At 40.7% G+C, this 18,874-nt stretch overlaps 1 protein-coding gene across 11 annotated transcripts in view; it reads right to left on the reverse strand.

Moving 5' to 3' along the window:
• Positions 1–15,866, reverse strand: part of focad (focadhesin) — a 223,520-nt gene extending 207,654 nt beyond the window's left edge. For 2 of the 11 annotated variants that reach the window (XM_059970002.1, XM_059970003.1), the window contains exons 1-2: positions 15,297–15,564; positions 13,777–13,866 (exon numbers count right to left, since the gene is read on the reverse strand). The gene's annotated coding sequence lies outside the window, so the exon portion shown is untranslated. Of the gene's footprint in view, positions 1–13,776; positions 13,867–15,082; positions 15,198–15,232; positions 15,567–15,833 lie in introns of those variants that run through there. The other 9 variants (XM_059970001.1, XM_059970000.1, XM_059969998.1 and 6 more) reach the window with 7 other exon arrangements.
• Between the last annotated feature and the right edge of the window lie 3,008 nt (positions 15,867–18,874).

An 18,874-nucleotide genomic window follows, 5' to 3' on the forward strand; every position in this document is an offset into this window, starting at 1 on the left:
TTTGAACAGATATACTGCAGAGAGGTGTTTTAACAAGTAGGCTTTACTTTAAGAGAAAAGCTCTGACTGTGAAGATTACTCCCTTAAATTGTTGAACTATTGTATATCTGTTTAATGAGATTAGGTCAGTGAATCATTCAAAAGCACTGGCAGAGATAAAAGAATTCTGGAAATAATGGAAGCAAAAGTGGTTCAAAACAGCTGATTAGCTGATTTCTTGCAATTCTGTCTGGCACCACTTTTCATCCCACTGGTACAGAAAATTTATAAGCAATTCCGACTTTTAATGTGATTTTGATAAAGTAACAAATAAAGTAACCAACACACAACAGTAATTTCTTCAACAGTTCAGATAATGTCACAAACCAAATGACAGATGGCAAAGTGATTTATAGTTACATTCCTCTAATATATAAAGAAACAGACCACTAACAGAGTTCAGATAAGGCTAGTATAAACCACCAAATCAGAAACAGATCCAGGCTCAGAAAATGTATAATTTTTCACCACAGAAATACAAGTATGCACATTAGATACATTACATCATTACGTCAGGGATACTTTGTACCTGATACAAAGCAAAGCTCTACTTGATCTTGCCAAATCATGTAGCATCCAAAAATATTACTCCATATCTTCACTTGTCACACCTTACTTCCTTTGAGCTTCTGAATGAGGTTACCAATTTAGATCCAACTGTAAAGCAATTTAAGTTGAAGCATCATCCAAGTCACAATCAGGGTTGGAGCTATCATACAACAACGAAGACACACTGATTTCAGCAATCTAGGCAAAGGAGAAATTCCAGAGGAAGCAGGACTTCATATTGACTTCCTTTGAGTGCATGTCAACTTTTGCAGCCAAGCAACATCTATACTTCCATTATGCAAAATGGATCACATAGAGTAATCCCTATTGAACCATTAAACTTTACTTATCATACTGATATACCAGTAATTCAATTCAATGCTTGGTTAATTAAAAAAATCACTCCATAGGCAACAGAGTAAAATATTATTAGCCCTAAAGGCAGATCAGTCAGAGAGATGGATGGATTTAGCTGTTTGATAACATTCCATGAGGTAAATAAGAGATTAACAGTGCATGTTATGTGCAAGAATTGCTATTCAAAATACTAAAAAAGCAATACCCTTCAAAGCAATTCAACTACATATGCTGCTCTCAAGCATCTGGAAAACTCGAGTAAAGCAAACTTCCTTATAGCCAGTTCATTGGCTATATTTAAGAGGAAGTTAGATATGGCCCTTGTGGCTATGGACAGAAAGCAGGTACAGGGTTCTGAGTTGGAGGATCAGCCATGATCATACTGAATGGCGGTGCAGACTCAAAGGGCCGAAGGGCCTACTCCTGCACATATTTTCTATGTTTCTATGTTTTTCCTCTCAAACTGTTTATATGCACTATTAAAACACAAAATAGCTTTGGTGTATTTCAGATACACGAAGACCCAAAATCTGCTGGAGCTGCAACATCATCTGCAATGAACTGGATATTTTATTTTGCCAGCAAAACAAAAGAGCTGGTCATTGACTAAGAAGGGGATGGTGCACTTGTTCATGTCAACATCAAAAATGTTGGGGCTGATAAAGGTTGACAGGTCCAAATCCCTAGGTGTGACCATCACAAATAGCCTGTTCTAGTCCATCACTGCGAAGAAAGCTGAGAAACACCTCTTCTTCCTCAAACTGTTAAAGAAAATTGACATGTCCTCATATTAATTTCACACCATAGAAATAACCCAGTCTGGGCACATTAATTGCTTGGTATGGAAACTGTTCTACCAATCACCGCAAACCGCAAAGAGTTGTGAACACAGCTCTGAACATCACAGAACCAGCCTCTCCTCCATGGACTCCATTATATACTTCTCACTGTTCAGTCAAGCAGCCAGCATAATCAAAGATACCATCACCCTGGACATTCTATCCTCTCCCACTTTCCATCAGGTAGAAGACATAAAAACCTGAAAGTTCATACCACTAGGCACCAGAACAGCTTCTACTCCACTGTTATAAGTAATTCCCTCATATAACAAATTGGACTCTTGACTTCACAGTCTACCTCTCTTTATGATCTTGTACCTTATTGCTTACCTGCACAGCACTTTCTCCATAACTGTTAAACTTTATTTTGCATTGTTATTGTTTTACTTTGTACTACCTATATGCATTCTGTAATGGTCTGATCTGTATTGAACAGCATGCATGAAAAGCTTCTCTTGGTTTGTCAGTACATTACCATAATAAACCAATTCCAATATTATTTTAATAGTTCAATAGTCTGTGTTATTAGGTGATAGAAAAGTGAATTGATAAGATGAGATCAAGAGCATAATTGGAATTTCATAAATTTCCTAACTCTGCAAGGCCTACAACCTTGACCAATAAAGGCAATCATGGAAAAAGTAGACCAAATTATAAGCAAACAGGGTGGATGAAGAATAAAATTAGATATCAAAAACAAGACTGGATTAATTCTGACAGCAAAAAAAAACTACATTGAACATTTGAATGTATTACTTTCTCAATTTTTTTGCCTGTATCAAGTACAAAATGTTGGATAACATTCAGAATTTAAAGTTTTTTTCAGTTACCTTGTAAGTAACTCAACAACTCAAGTATCATCTACACAACATGCATAGAAATCTTTTTTTTCCCCCGGGTGGCATGAACAAGATTTCTATTCACTTGTTCCACTAAAATTACATCATGAGATTCAAAGAATCCCTCAGGATATTTTAAAACAGGTGTTCCCAACCTTTTTTATGCCATGGAGCCCTGCCATTAACCAAGGAAATGGTGAACCCCAGGTTTAGAACCCATTTTAAAACAAATCCTTTTCTGCTATTAAATTGCAATATCAAAGCAACAATGCTGTGACTAAATTGAGTCAAACCCAACCCTTGAAATGCTACTTAGGAATATACTCTGGTAATCAAATTTCATACCGCTGTCCACTACCTTGGAGAAAACCATAGACTGGTCCTACTTTATTCCATGCACATTTTAAACCACATTTTTCACTTTCATTTTTTTACTGAATTAATTCCAAGTGCAGAGAACAGAATGAAATGTACAATGCTTTCATTGGAAGGAGTCTGGCTTTAGCTGCAGATAAGGCTTTCCACAAAAGGAGTAGGTGCCACATTTTCTTGTAGCACTGCATGGGATGATTCTACCATTTAGATGATCTGACTAGAATGTGTTTCTGGGAGTTTTAACCAAAACTATGGTGTTGGTCCACCAATTCTGCAGTACCATGACCAATACACTGAGGCTGTCTACAAGAAGGGTCAGAGCTGCCTCTATTTCCTGAGGAGACTGTCCTTTAACATCTGCCGGACAATGCTGAGGATGTTCTACGAGTCTGTAGTGGCCAGCGCTATCATGTTTGCTGTTGTGTGCTGGGGCATCAGGCTGAGGGTAGCAGACACCAACAGAATCAACAAACTCATTCGCAAGGCCAGTGATGTTGTGGGGGTGGAACTGGACTCTCTGACGGTAGTGTCTGAAAAGAGGATGCTGTCCAAGTTGCATGCCATCTTGGACAATGTCTCCCATCCACTCCATAATGTTCTGGTTAGGCACAGGAGTACATTCAGCCAGAGACTCATTCCACCAAGATGTAACGCTGAGCATCATAGGAAGTCACTCCTGCCTGTGGCAATCAGACTTTACAACTTCTCCCTCGGAGGGTCAGTCACCTGAGCCAATAGGCTGGTCCTGGACTTATTTCCACTTGGCAAAATTTACTTATTATTATTAATTATTTATAGTTTTATATTGCTATATCTTGTGCGACTGTTAACGAAACCCAATTTCCCTCAGGATCAATAAAGTATGTCTGTCTGTAATCCTAAGGTTAAGGAAACCTGTGGGGCGAACACTATCATGGAGGAACAACTTGAAATTCAGCTGATCAGTAGGATAGGGTGCCTATTTTTAAAGTGCAGAAGCAATAAAGGGAAGCTTCATAGTCTGAGGAACACCTAATGACAAAGAACTAATCAAATTACAATTCAAAAAAAAACTAAAGTCCAGGCCACATTCCAAACTAGTGGCTATACAGAACACAATGCACCTTCCCAACTCTCATCACCTAGCCTTCACAAAATGCTAGTGGAATGCAGCAGCCCAGCAGCATCTATAGGGAGAAACACTGTCGACACCAAAACACCGAAACGTCAACAGTGTTTCTCCCTATAGATGCTGCCTAGCCTGCTGTGTTCCATCAGCACTTTGTGTGTGTTGCTTGAATTTCCAGCATCTGCAGATCTCCTCATGATCACCTAACCTTTTCCTTTTTATCTTTCCCTTCCTTTTGCTCCCAGGCTTACCTCAATTCCTCTTAAAACAGATTCCCAACCTGGGGTCCATAGGCCCTTTAATTAATGGTACGGGTACATAGCATAAAAAGGGTAAGGAACCCCCGTCTTAAATGTTCCTAAGCTAATACCACAACTTCTTGTAGCAGCAAATTTCACATTCCTAAGCATCATTACAGTAAATAAGTTTCTTCCAAATTTCTAACTGGATTTACAAATATATTATAATTTTGACCTCCGGTGAAAGTACCTTCTCAACATTTACCTTTCATTATTCTCAAGATTTCTAGCACTTCATACATTAATGATTCTAGTTCTGTAGAACTCATTTCCCAGCAATAAACTATATATTGGCAGAGAAGTTCAAGTTTAATTGTCATTCAACCATACATGAATACAGCCAAATGAAACAGTGTTCCACTGGAGCAAAACACAGCACAAAGCACATATAAGATAGCAGTAAATACACACTCACACAAAAAAAATATAACATAGTCCAAGTCCCTGAATCCATAAATATTGTCGGCAAGAGCAAGCCTACAGATTCAGATTCAGTTTACTGTCATTTAGAAACAACAAATGCAAAGCAGTTAAAAAATGAGACAACGTTCCTCCAGAATGATATCACAAAAGCAAATGACAAAACAGACTACACTAGAAAATCCACATAATATTTGGCTATCCCCAATCCAGAGTCCGGAGAGACTGCTGCGTATTAATATCGCGCGACCGTCTTAGCGCGTTCCCCAGAAAGGAGCTCCAAATCCACCAGACAAACAAGACCAAAAACTAAAGCTACAAGACCTGCACAAAACCACATAGTTACAACAGTGCAAACAATAGCATAATTGATTTAAAAAAAGACTATGGGCACAGTAAAATAGTCCAAAGATGTTAAAGGACTATAAGTTCAAAAGAAATCACCACACAGTTTCCACAAGTCCCCAGGGTCCAGACAGACTCACCATCCCACGCCGGCAGCAGAAGGGAATGCCCCCGCTATGGACTTCCACGGCGCCGCCTGACTCAGCCTCGCAGACGCAGCACACAATGGAAGCTCCGTCGAACCCAGCCTCGCAGTCGCAGCACACACCGAAAGCGACCTGACCGCAGCGGACTCCAAGTCCGTCGAACCTCCAAGCCAACGACCATCCCTTCTGGCACAGCTTCTCCGAGCACCATCCTCTGCCGAGCATATTAAGACAGCCCCGCCAACGGCCATCGGCGATGCGACCCCGAGGACTGGGGGCCTGTTCTTCCCAGCAGAGTCCCGGACCTCACAGCAGCAGCAGCAACGAAGAAGGTCTTCCTGGAGATGTTCCCGATGTTCCTCTGTGCTCCCACGTCTGTTTTCAATCGATTACGATTGCGCACGGCACCGCACTTCACAAATAACAGATAATCAGCTCTGGAGTGGCCGCTGCAAGCTGCGTCGCGCTGCCATCTTGGATCATTAAAACACGATTCAGCTTGTCTTCCATGTAGCGAACTCTAGAGGACAGCATGGACGCCAACGCCAGCATGGACGCTGCACAACACTGCCTCTCTCCTGGTTAGCTGCAAACAGTTAACACCACAGCTTGAGGCCTGGTCTACAATAGAACAGAGGCCACGCAGCTTCCCCACCATCAGTTCTGCCCATAAACCAGTGAACTAGACTTGCAGCATTCCACATTACCAATGTTCAAAAGGGTCTTGACAGTACAAAATGACTAAGACAATCACTTGCAGTTAGACTACACACCGCCTTTGCACACCAACTCCAATGGCTCTCTGTAGCAGACAGCAAAATGGTCCACACCAAGTCCACCTCTTCCGCCAACGAGGCAGACCTGCGGTACCTGAAGTTCTTAACAGCCAGCAGTATCTTCTGATCATAAAAAAAGATGTTTAGAAAAAGACAACAACATGTTTGTGTGGCCCCATAAAGGCTGCTATGTCCGAGCGTGCTGCCATCTTACCGAATATTTGATGTTGCAACTTGGGAAAAATTTAAATTAGTCTGGCGAGGAATGGAACTAGAGTACCAGGTCAGAATGTGGAGTGATTAAGCAAAAGACAAATGCCATGACTAGGAAGACAGTAATGAAGGAGAGGTGGGAATGGGACAGAAGGGTTGAATTAAGGGTAAGGGTGATGAACTTAAGAGCATGGATCAGTACATGATATCGTGTACGTTACAGAGACTTAGTCAAGAAAGGGACTCTTTGACTCTTTAATTATAATTGATATAATTACTCTAAATGGGGTCCTACAACAGACCCCACCCCACAATCACCAGGACAATGATGAACAGATATACAGGATTCCCCCACTATCTGAAGGTAGAGCATTCCTATGAAACCGTTTGTAAGCCGAAATGTTGAAACGCGAAGAAGCAATTACCATTCATTTATATGGGGAAAATTTTTGAGCATTCCCAGACCCAAAAAATAACTTACTAAATCAAACCAAATAATACATAAAACCTAAAATAACATGAACATATAGTAAAAGGAGGAATTATATGATAAATACACAGCCTATATAAAATAGAAATATTGTATGTAAGGTGTAGTTTCACTTATCAAAATTGGGAAGACAGTGAGCCAAAATGAATTTGGAGAAAAAAAAATTGGCACGTACACACAAGTGCACGTACATGCATGCGCACACACACACATAACTGCCCGCACAAGGCTTCACGGTCATTGTAGTCTTTCTCGGGGTAAACACACGTATAAAGCAGGCGTCTTTTTTTCGTAAAAGCGAAAATCCTCTTTGGTTAGCGAAAACAGGTACTAATGTAGGTCTTTCGTAACAGCAAGCTGTCGTAAAGCGAACATTCGAAAATTGGGGGCCACCTGTACAGGAAGATTGAGGGAAAGTGTGAAAAAAAGTAACAGGGTTGTTGTCATGAGTGACTTCGGGGACCTACTTTAGTGCATGAGCTTTAGATGGACAGAACTCAGTATGCCAAAGAAGAGGAGGGATCACAAGGAAGCGAGTAGGACCATTAAAGGATAAAGGAGGCAAACAATGTGGAGAAGGTCTCAAATGAGTACTTTACATCAGTATTTACCAAGAAAAAGAACATGGGGTATGGTGTGATCAGTGTAGAGTCAGCTAATATGCATTTTGAAATAAAGAAAGAAATGGTGATGGGTCTCCTGAAGAACATTTAAAGTGGCTAAGTCCCCAGGGCCTGATGGGATATACCTCAGGTAATTGAGAAAGGAAAGAGATGAGATTGCTAGGTCCTTGACCATGATCTTAATATTTTCACTAACCACATGCAAAGCCCTGGAGGACTGGCAAGTAGCCAATATTTAGTTGTTCAAGAAAGGAAATCATTGATTGGTGAGTCTCAAGTCAGTGATAGTTAAGCTACTGAAGAGAATTCGTAGGAATAGGACTCATGAATGTTTGGAAAACCAAGGCCTAGATGGGGACAGTCAGCATGACTTGGCCTGAGGCATGTCATATGTTACAAACAAGTGAATTTTGTTTTATGGGTTTTAGTAAGGAATTTGAAAAGATCCTCATGGTATACTCATCCAGAAAATTGAGAAGTATTGCATCAGTGATTCATACTGGGACCTCTGTTGTTTGTGATATATATACACAGATGACTTGAATTAATACATGGATGGGTGTATTAGTACAAAGTTGATACAAAGATTGGTGGTGTTAGTGATACTATTGAAGATTGCCAAAGGATGGTGGGATTAGTTACAGTTCTAATTCTGATTCTGGGATATGAGTAGAGAAACAGCAGATGGAATTTACTCCCGCTATATGTGGAGAGTTACACCTAGGGAGCTCAAATATAAAGGAACAGTAATGCAAATGTAAATTGCAGGACCTTTTACAGTGTTGATGTACAGTCAGATATGGGTACTAATCCATAGCTCCCTGAAAGTGGCTGCACAATTTGATAGGTTGGTAAATATGACATGCTTGCCTTTATTAGTCCAGGCACTGAGTTTAAGAGTCAGGAAGTTATTTTGCAGCTTTATAAAACTCTAGTTAGCCCATAACTGGTGTACTCCATTCAATTCTGGTTACCCCATTATAGAAAAGAATTAGAGGCTTTGGAAGAGGGTGCAAGAAGCTTACCAGAACGCTGCCTGGATTAGAGGGCAGGTGTTATAAGGAAAGGTTGCACAAATTAGGGGCTCTTTTCTCAGAAGTGGCAAAGGCTAAGGAGAGACCTCCTAGAAGTTTCTAACATTATGAGAGGTAGCGAAAGAACAAACAGCTGATAGCTTTTTCATAGTGTTGAAACGCCAATTACTTGAGAGCATGTGTCTAAGGTGAGAGGGCCAAGTTCAAAGGAAATATGCAGAGTGTTACGTACCTAGAACGCTGTTGAGGGTAGCAGTGGAGAAAAATTTGATACGAGATGTTTAAGAGACTCTTAGATACATGAACTTGCAGACAGTAAAGGGATATGGAGCTTGTTAGGCAGAAGGGACTAGCAGAGTTAGGCATTTCAGTTAGCTCAACGCAATATTTTGGGCCAAAGGGCCTCTTCCTGTGTTGTATTGTTCAAGTTCAACTATCATTCAACCATACATGAATACAACCAAATGAAATAACATTATTCCGGGGCCAAGCTGCAAAACCCATTGCCAACAGTCATACACAGCATAAGGCACATATAGCATATTAAAAGACAGCAAGCACACATAAGATAGCAGTAAAATACAGTTACAGAAAAACAAACTATACTCCCAGTCCCCAAGTCTATGAATGTTGCAGCATTATACAGTCAACCACAATACAGCTTGTCTTCTATCAAGCCAATACTTGGGGACAGCACCAACTCCAGCATGAACACCATGCCACACCACCTTCACCTCTAGTGGAACACCCAACTACAATGCCTCCCCCGGGTGACTGCAAACAGGTGACACTGTGGCTTGAAGCCTAGTCCTCACTATGACCGAGGCCACACAGTTCCCCCACCAATCCCCACCTCCCCCCTCCCCACTGTTCGCCAATGAATTAGACTTGCAGCATTCCACACAACCAATGTCCAACAGGGTCTTGCAATTACCCACAAAGCTACTAAGACGATCCCTTGCTGTTAGACTGCACACTTCCTTCACGCACCAATGCCTGTCTGTCGCAAGAAGAATTACAGTCTGCATTTAGGTTGAGCGCCTTCAGTTTCTCCACCAACAAGCAACTCGCTGATGGGGGACATTTGCAGTAGTTCAAGTTTTTTTATGTCCATCCAGTAGGGTCTTGCTATTGTAAAATATATGATTAACACAGTTCTATGAACTGTGCCCTATTCATTGGTATGAAGCAATTTCTTAGCCTATGTTACCCTTCATATTTTTTTCAACACCATTTTCAGTACCTCCATATTGTTTATATAAAATGAAGAACAGTATTCTATGCTTATTTCTTACCCTTTACCTATTCTAACTTACTACTAAAAAGTAGCAACACTGCTCCTTCAATCACTTCTAAGATTTAACTTGTCTGTAAAGTTATGGTGAGGAAGTTTTCGAGACTAAGGATAAAGTTAGAGGTCGGGCACAAAGCAGATTTTCCTCTTAGCCTTACAGCTATCTGATAGAAGTTGTGGACCCCAAAAAAATTCAATTCTGTTGTAAGCCAGAATTGTTCAATCATCACACACAAAATGCTGGTGGAACGCAGCAGGCCAGGCAGCATCTATAGGGAGAAGCGTTGTCGACATTTCAGACCTGACGAAGGGTCTCGGCCTGAAACATCGACAGGGCTTCTCCCTATAGATGCTGCCTGGCCTGCTGCATTCCACCAGTATTTTGTGTGTGTTGCTTGAATTTCCAGCATCTGCAGATTTCCTCGTGATTGTCTATCTTCTGGTTAGTCTCCTGTGAACTACTCTCCAGAAATTTCAGTTGATTGCATCTGCTGCTCATTCTTATTTTATTACACTGTAATAATGCAAGTTGTTGTAACACAAAAATTGCAAGGAATACCCAGCAGGTCAAGCAGCAGCTTTGAAGAGGGTAAGTGAATTAACTTTCCAGATTGATGATACGGCTTTTCTCTTCACAGATGCTGCCTAGCTGATTATTTATTTCATATTTCCAGCATCTACAACATTTTATTCTTATGGACCGATGCTGTGATTGTTACCTCACTCTAAGTATCACTTAACCAATCATTGCTGTCTTTGCCACTCACACACTGCTGACTCCCAACCTTCCTTGAAAATTCACATCTTTCCACGTAAACAAAGATCTTCATCAGCTCATCCTTCCCTCTAACTTTTTTGTGCTTCCTCAAACACACATTCTGGACTCTTGTGGATCTTTATCTCCATTTGTTCCATCATTAGTGACTTGAGTTTCTGGTACTTAACCCTCACAACTGCAAGTCCCTTCATTCTCCATTAAAAGTACAACTTCACTGCAGGTAATTAGCTGAACTCTCTGAAGAGATTCTATACCTCCTTCAATTAAAAGCACATACAAAATGCTGGAAGAATTCAGCAGGTCAGTCAGCACCTATGTACATAAATAAATCCAGGTTGGGATTTCAAAACAAGGATAGAAATTTTAAAGTATGTACTTGTTAGAAAGGAGTGTTTAATTTCTCATTAGGAATTTTAAGATGTACACAAATATCTGTAAGTTAAACATATTATAAACCTTCATATGTGTAGGTTCAAAGTATACATAAGAACATAATATACAACAGGAGCTAACAGAAATCTATTTACTGTTTCTGCAGATGCCATAACAAATGTTAGCTATTAATGAATATGAATGGATTGTTGAAAACTACCTGTTTGCAACCTTTCAGCTGGTGACACATTAGCAAATATTTTACAAATGTCAAGCAAATGGCACTGGGATTTTTAAAAACATAAAATACTGTAGATATTACAAATCTGAAATAAAAACAACAAATGCCAGAAACGTTCAGTGGATCATGCGGAAACTATGGAAACACTTGCGAATAGGGAACTAGAAAGCAAATTAGTTTTAAGTTGCAGAGGAGGTAGGGGAAGGATGGATAAATTAAAGAGAACATTTCTGAAAGGTCAATGTTGCTGTGGAGATAAGCTGAAGATAAAACTATCTGACTGAAGGGTTAACGTTTGGAAAGAAATAATGGACATCAGAATATTAAACTACAAAATGTTGGAATAATAACAAGGGAATACAAGAGCTGAGTAATGTAGAGATGTAGGAAATACCTAGCAGATCAATGCATGCTAGCCTAGACAGAAAAAAATTAGGCATTTTCGTACAGGTGACATAGCACAAGTGGCTGTTCTGATAGAGAGAGAGCAAATTGTAGAATTTAATACTGAGGCAGGAATGTTGGAACATCCTAATACAAGATAAGCTACCATTCCTCAAGCTTACATTAAGCTTTGTAATAACAGTGCAAGAGGCCACAGGGAGATAGATTAGAAGATTGATGGAATATTGAATTAAAATAGTTCACAGAGGTCTCTGCAATCTGAATGCAGGTGTTCCAAAGTGATCACCCAATACGGTTTCTCAAACTTCAAGACCACATGAACACAAAAATGCAAAAAACTCTGCTAGAGTCCCTGTACAGTGAGAAAGGAAGAGGTGAAAAGACAGGCATTGTATCTCCAGCAATGCCGCACCACTTATCCTTGCAAGCTTGACAAGTGCTATGTTGCCCCTATACCACCAGCCTCACCACCACTCAAAGCCCAGAAAAACCCTTCCAGGTGAGCCCTTCCATCTGGGAGTCTGTAGGGCTCATCTACTGTAACCAGTGCTCCCGATACAGCCTCCTCTATATCAATAAGACCCAACGTAGACTGGGGGACAATATCGTCAAGCACATTTGTTTCATCCACCACAAAAGGCAGGACTTCCTGGTGGCTGCCCATTTTAATTCTACTCCCTATTCCCATTCTAATACGTTAGCCCATGATAAGGCCATTCTCAAGTTGGAGGAGCAACATCCCATATTCTGTCGACCTGATTACGTGAATATCAATTTGTCTAACTTCCGCTAATTTCTCCCTCTCTCCTTCTTTCTCCATTCCCCATTCTCCCCTTCTCATCCTCACCTGCCAATCACCACCCTCTGGTGGCCCTCTTCCTTACCTTTCTTCCATGGTCCATTCTATCCTGCTATCAGATTCCTTCTTCTCAAGCTCTTTATGTCTTCCACCCCAGCTTCTCACTTCATCGTCCCTCCCTGCCCCACCCACCTACCTTACCCTCAGCTGTCTTCACTAGCCAGCTTGTATTCCTTCCCCTCCCCCCCACTGCTTCTTCCCCTCTTTCCAGTCCCAAAATGTTGACTGCTTATAACCCCCCCATGGATGCTGTATGACCTGCTGAGTTCCACCAGAACTTTTTGTGTGTGTTACTTAAGAAATGGAAATGGTTGGTGGAGATGGACAATGCAGTTACAAAGAAGCCATGAGAAAGCTGCATCACCATCTCGTATGGAGGAGACACCACACAGGATCAGAAAGAGCTGCAGAGGGTTGTAAACTCAGCCAGCTTCTTCCCCTCTGCCATCAGATTTCTGAACCCAGAAATACAAATATATATGCATACACACAGACACACACACATATATATATATATATATATATCTTAGTGTAACTTAAAAGTGTACTTTACATATTGACTATTGCTGCCACAAAACAACAATTTCACAACATGCTGGTGATAACAAACCCGACTTTTGAGTGGGCCAGGGAGTTGTGAAGGGAATGGTCCCTTCAGAAGGCTGAAAGAGGTCACTAGCAGTTGTGCTTTGAAAATGGAATTTTGCTGAAACTGGGGGAAATTGCAAAGGATGGTAGATTGAATGCAGAACCTATTGGAGTGGAAAGTCTCATCAAAACAAATTGAATAGACACAGGAACTGGAAGAATGAAATGGAGTATGTAGAGGGGGCAAGGTGAGAGGGAGTACAGTTCAGATAACTGTGGGGGTTAGAAATTTGTAACAGATGTTTGTCACTAACTTATCCCTTGAGAAGCAAACACAGAAATTGACAAAGGTTTGTTAAGAGTCTGAAAAAGATTATACGAAGATGAAAGCTGGGTTGAAAACAGCAGCAAAAGTAATGGAAGTTTGACTTCTGCAGGACTGTAGATTGCTGCACTAATACAAACATTAATGCACCAACAGGATTTGAAGGGGGGAGCCTGAAGTTGTCAATTACTGCAGAGACAGTACAAAATGTACACATCAGTGCAATCTTGATCTTTACCTTTAAGTCCAGGTCTGAGAAATGAGCTCCCCATTTCCTCATATGACAAGCTCTATGTTGATTGTAATTCACAGGAAAGGTGGAATTATTCGGTGACTTAAATTAGAGAAGTTGTTTGCTCATTACAATTGAAATTATGGAGTATAATTTTCCAATGTTTTATTTAAACAGCAGGTGAGTGCATTTTCACTGTTTAATAATTTATATTGAGTAAATATACTTACCCACCCTTCTATCCTTGTATTTCTTCCTTGTAGAGTCAGGAAAGAATAAAATCAGAAAATTCTGGAAATATTCAACAGGCCAGGCTAAAGCTGTGGGAAGAGAAATGAAGTTAATGTTTCAGGAGAAAGACCCTTCATCAGAATAGTCAGAACGTTGAGAGACTAGGAAGCTGAACCCAAAACATTAACTATTCCTCTTCCAACAAACATGTCCTTTATGTGCTGTGTACTTCAAATATTTTCCAATTTTGGAACTCCAGTACCTGCTTTCCACCCATTTTCACATACAGCACTGAAACAAGCCAACAGCCTTTCACATTCATACCATCATTACATTATACTCATCCCATTTATCAGCACTTAGTCCATTGTCCATCTATGCCTTGGCAATTCAAGTTCTTATCTATACTTTTTAAATGTCATGATAGTACCTACCTCCACCATCTCCAGATTCCAATCATCCTCCAAGTGAAAAAATACCTCCTCAGGTCCCTTCTAAAGCTCTTAAACGTCACCCTAAACCCTTTAATATAACTTATTTCTTTTTTAAGCACTATGTTGTTCAAATGTAATTCCAATTGAGAATTAATTTCTCCTTTCTGATGTTCAACCTTTTTTTTCCAAGTAAATGTCTAACTCAAATCACAGCAACATCTCTCTTTCCCTTGGTCTCATTCTAGGAAGTATGATACTGGCAGCTGAATCATTGCAGCATTAATAACAGCTCAAGATGTCTGGGCACCCCTAACTAATCTAAGTCATCAATTTGAAGCAGCCATCAGAAAGGACTCAACAGAATGAGGTGGCAGAGGAATCAACCCCACTTCGTCTCATGCCCTTGGTCAAATCAAAAGGGTCTGGTCGCTTTAATCACTTTAATGTTTTCTGGCCATTGAACAAACACATTTAACACATGACTGAGAAATTTCAAATTAGACAATTCACTCTCCTGACTACTATCAAGTTATGTCAGTTAGTAAGTGCAAACTGTTAGGAAAAGGCAAATGCAAGTTCAATACAGTAATTACTATGTTTTTGAATAACTAAACACACAAAAATCTGTTTTTCATGTAGGTCTCTATACTTAGAATCTTCCTATTAGTAGAGTTTAGATAATAGCCTTCACCTTAAGGTTAGCTCAGATATGCCGGTGCAGTAAATACAACTGTCCAGAATGCAGTTTGCAGGTAATTAGAAATTACATTTTTATTGCGAATGAGAAAAGGGCGTGATTTTATTGTGAAATAAACCTAAAATAATATGCTTATTAAGAAGGTAACTTTACAAGATAAAAAAAAAGTCTCACCAAACAAACTGTAGATAGTACGTTAAGCTCGCTAAATAAGGGGTTGAAATTGGACAGGTGGCCAAATCAATTTGCTGACAACACTTATTGCCATCAACAGACAGCGGACTTAGAGGAAAGCTACTATCAGACATTGTGGAGCATCAGTACCGTGCAAAGGCCAGACAACCGAAGGAAGGCACGGTTCTCTGAAAGAAGCCGTGCTTTTTCAGACTTTCCGTTTCTCGCCGGCTCCACGCTGCACCATCAGGCCTCACTCCGTCTGCAGCCCGCTCCGCGACTGAACACACACTCCCACCAGGCCCACAGGACTGCGCGACAGGCGAGCACCCGAACCTTCTGCCTCTCCAGTCCGAGCGCCGCATCAACTCGCAGTCCTTCAGCCCGAAGCCGGGCGGCCCATCAGCCGCCTCTTTCCCGCTGCCGCCTGCCGGAAACCCGCCGCCCCTCTGACGAGGAGGAGCCACAAGTGAGGCGGCTCTCCAGCGGATTTTTTGCTGCATGAGGCTGCTGGCGTTATCTTTACTCAGATTGACGCAGAGTACTGTACAAATATACCTAATAATATGGGCGGCGATTTCGTTAATTTTGACTCCTACTTCAAACTTTAACAGTTCCCAGAATTGAGTTTATTACAAATGACATGCGTCGTAAAATTTGTTTTCTGGCGGTAGTACAGTGCAAGACATAAAAAAATTACAATGAAAATAATATAGTGCAAAAGAAGAATAATGAGGTAGTGTTCACAGACCGTTCAGAAATATGATAGCTGAGGGCAAGAAACTTCCTAAAGTGTTGCCGTGTTCAAAATCCTGTGGCTCCAACCTAATGGTGGTACAGTATTGGGAAAAGTGTGTCCTGCGATGTTGAGGGGGCTAAATGATTGGTCCTGCCTTCCTGAAGCACCACCTTTTGAAGATTCCTGTGCAGATAGATGGGACCAAGCAGAAAAATGGGTTGGAACTGGACTAGATGGGCTGAAAGGCCTGTTTCTGTGCTGTAGTATTCTATGTCTATATCCTAAATGGTGGTGAGGCCGTGGCCATGGTGGGGCTGGCTGAATTTATAACCCTTTGCTGCCTCTTTTGATGTTGTGCATTGGAACCTCAAAAACAGAAGAATAATGCAACCAATCAGAATGGTCTCCACAATACATACTGAAGAAATTTGGTAGAGTCTTTGGCGACATACCAAATCTCCTCAAAATTATGACTGAGAAGGTGCTCAGGAAGCTGAGAATGGATAAATCTCCTGGACCTGATTGTATGCATCCTTGGGATCTGAAGGAAGTAGCTGGAGAGATTGCAGAGGCATTAACAATGATCTTTCAAGAATCGATAGATTCTGGCATTGTACCAGATGATTGGAAAATTGCAAATGTTACTCACGAGTTAAGAAGAGTGAAAGGCATCAGAAAGGAACCTATAGCCTGTTAACCTGACATCAGTAGTGAATTTAAAAACACAAGAGGAAATCTGCAGATGCTGGAAACTCAACACACACACAAAATGCTGGTGGAACGCAGCAGGCCAGGCAGCATCTATAGGAAGAAATACAGTCGACGTTACGGGCTGGGACCCTTCATCAGGGACTCTTTGTTCTGACGGAGGGTCTCAGCTCATAACGTCGAATGTATTTCTGCCTATAGATGCTGCCTGGCCTGCTGCATTCCACCAGCAGTTTGTGTGTGTGTAATCTGACATCAGTGGTTGGGAAGTTGTTGGAATCGATTGTTAGGGATGAGATTACAGTGTACCTGGATGTACATGACAAGATAGCCCAAAACCAGCATGGTTTCCTGAAAGGAAAATTCTGTCTGACTAACCTACTGCAATTTTTTGAGGAAATTACAAGCAGGGTGGACAAAGGAGATGCAGTAGATGTGGTGTACTTGGATTTTCAGAAGGCCTTTGACAAAGTGACGCACATGAGGCTGCTTAGCAAGATAAGAGCCCATGGAATTACAGAGGGGTTACTAGCATAGGTAGAGCATTGGCTCATTGGCAGAAAACAGAATGGGAATGAAGGGGTCCTATTCTGGGGGGCTGCCGATTACAATGGTGTTGGGACCACTGCTTTTTAATGATGTATGTCAATGGTTTGGACTATTGGATTCATGGATTTGTGGCTAAATTTGCTGATGATACAAAGATAGCTGGAGGAACAAGTATTGTTGAGGAAACAGAGAGCCTGCAGAGAGACTTAGATAGTTTAGGGAAATGGGCAAAGAAGTGATAATTGAAATATAATGGTCATGCACTTTGGCGGAAGAAATAAACGGACAGACTATTATTTAGGTGGGGAGAGAATTCAAAATACAGAGATGCAAAGGGACTTGGGAGTCCTTGTGCAAGATACCCTAAAGGTTAACGTCCAGGTTGAGTCAGTGGTGAAGAAGGCAAATGCAATGTTGGCATTCATTTCTAGAGGTATAGAATATAAGAGCAGGGATGTGATCTTGAGGCTCTATAAGGCACTCATGAGACCACACTCGTGAGTATTGTGTGCAGTTTTGGGCTCCTTATTTTAGAAAGGGTATACTAACATTGGAGAGGGCTCAGAGAAGATTCACAAGAATGATTCCAGGAATGAAAGGGTTACAGTATGAGGACCATCTGGCAGCTCTTGGGCTGTATTCCCTGGAGCTCAGGAGAATGAGGAAAGGTCTCCTAGCCCAATGTGAGGCTCAATATTTTATGTGCCCTATACCAAAAGACAATTCCATATTTACAATGTATAGACAATGCTTTCTTTGAAACCCATACAACCTTCATACCTCCTGATTCACATCCACACCACAGACATGCAAATGAATGTTAATTGGCATTGTCAGGGCTGGGATTCTCAGCTTTCAGGAACCCATTGTTCAGAGCTGCACTCCAAATTAAATGCACAATACATTTTCAGATGTGAAAACTGGTAGCCAGTCAATTGCTAAATGTATATGTCCTAAACCCAAAAATCACTCTCACACCCTGTATGCACATTGCTAAGTTCTAGTGTATGCCCAAAAGTAATGTGTAGGTCAAGGCACGAAGCATGGTTCCTTGGTAAAGTGGAAATTGAAGAGAACAGAATTAATCCAGATTAGTGCACCCAGAGTTTCATGACTATCCATGCCATCCTGTGTTACACAAAGTAAAAGTATTACTTGCAAATTAATATTTGACATCATAATTCAATGAAGCATTCTCTGGATCCTTCAGGATATCTACTGATGGTCCAACATCCCTGACTAATCAGACTCTGATCTACTTCCCTTTTACTCCAAGTACACAAGAACCAACACAAGTCAAGAGAATTGCATGAGAAAGTGACAAATATAAATATAGAAAAAGTTTGGAATAGCTCATTTCAGTTTGTTAAGATAAACCCCCAACTTCTGCATGGAGCAGGGAAGTGGAATTTTTTTAAATTTTTATTTCAAAAATGGAACTTGGAGTGAAAATCAGAAGAGAACTTAGCTTTTCTTAAGATAATGGGATCTGAAATTTTCAGAAATTATATTCAGGAATAATGCATGGTAGGGTGTTTCTTGGTTGAAATTAGAACAGAAACTGCAGAAACTAGCAGAATTAATGGTTATTTAAAAATATATATATTTCCTTCAGTCCTTTTGTAAATGTTTGAAAGAAATATTAAATTGAGGCCCAGAGAGGAATATTATTGTAAAAACTGAGTTTAATGTTATCAGAATGGTCTGCCCTTTCAAATCTGCATAAAAGATTCTATGGCTTTCTGAAAGGGAGTTTTTTAAATACAGGAAACATATCTCCTGAGGCCTGGTCAAAA

The sequence above is a fragment of the Hypanus sabinus genome, chromosome 5 (genome assembly GCF_030144855.1).
Source record: "Hypanus sabinus isolate sHypSab1 chromosome 5, sHypSab1.hap1, whole genome shotgun sequence".
Classification (NCBI taxonomy): domain Eukaryota; kingdom Metazoa; phylum Chordata; class Chondrichthyes; order Myliobatiformes; family Dasyatidae; genus Hypanus; species Hypanus sabinus.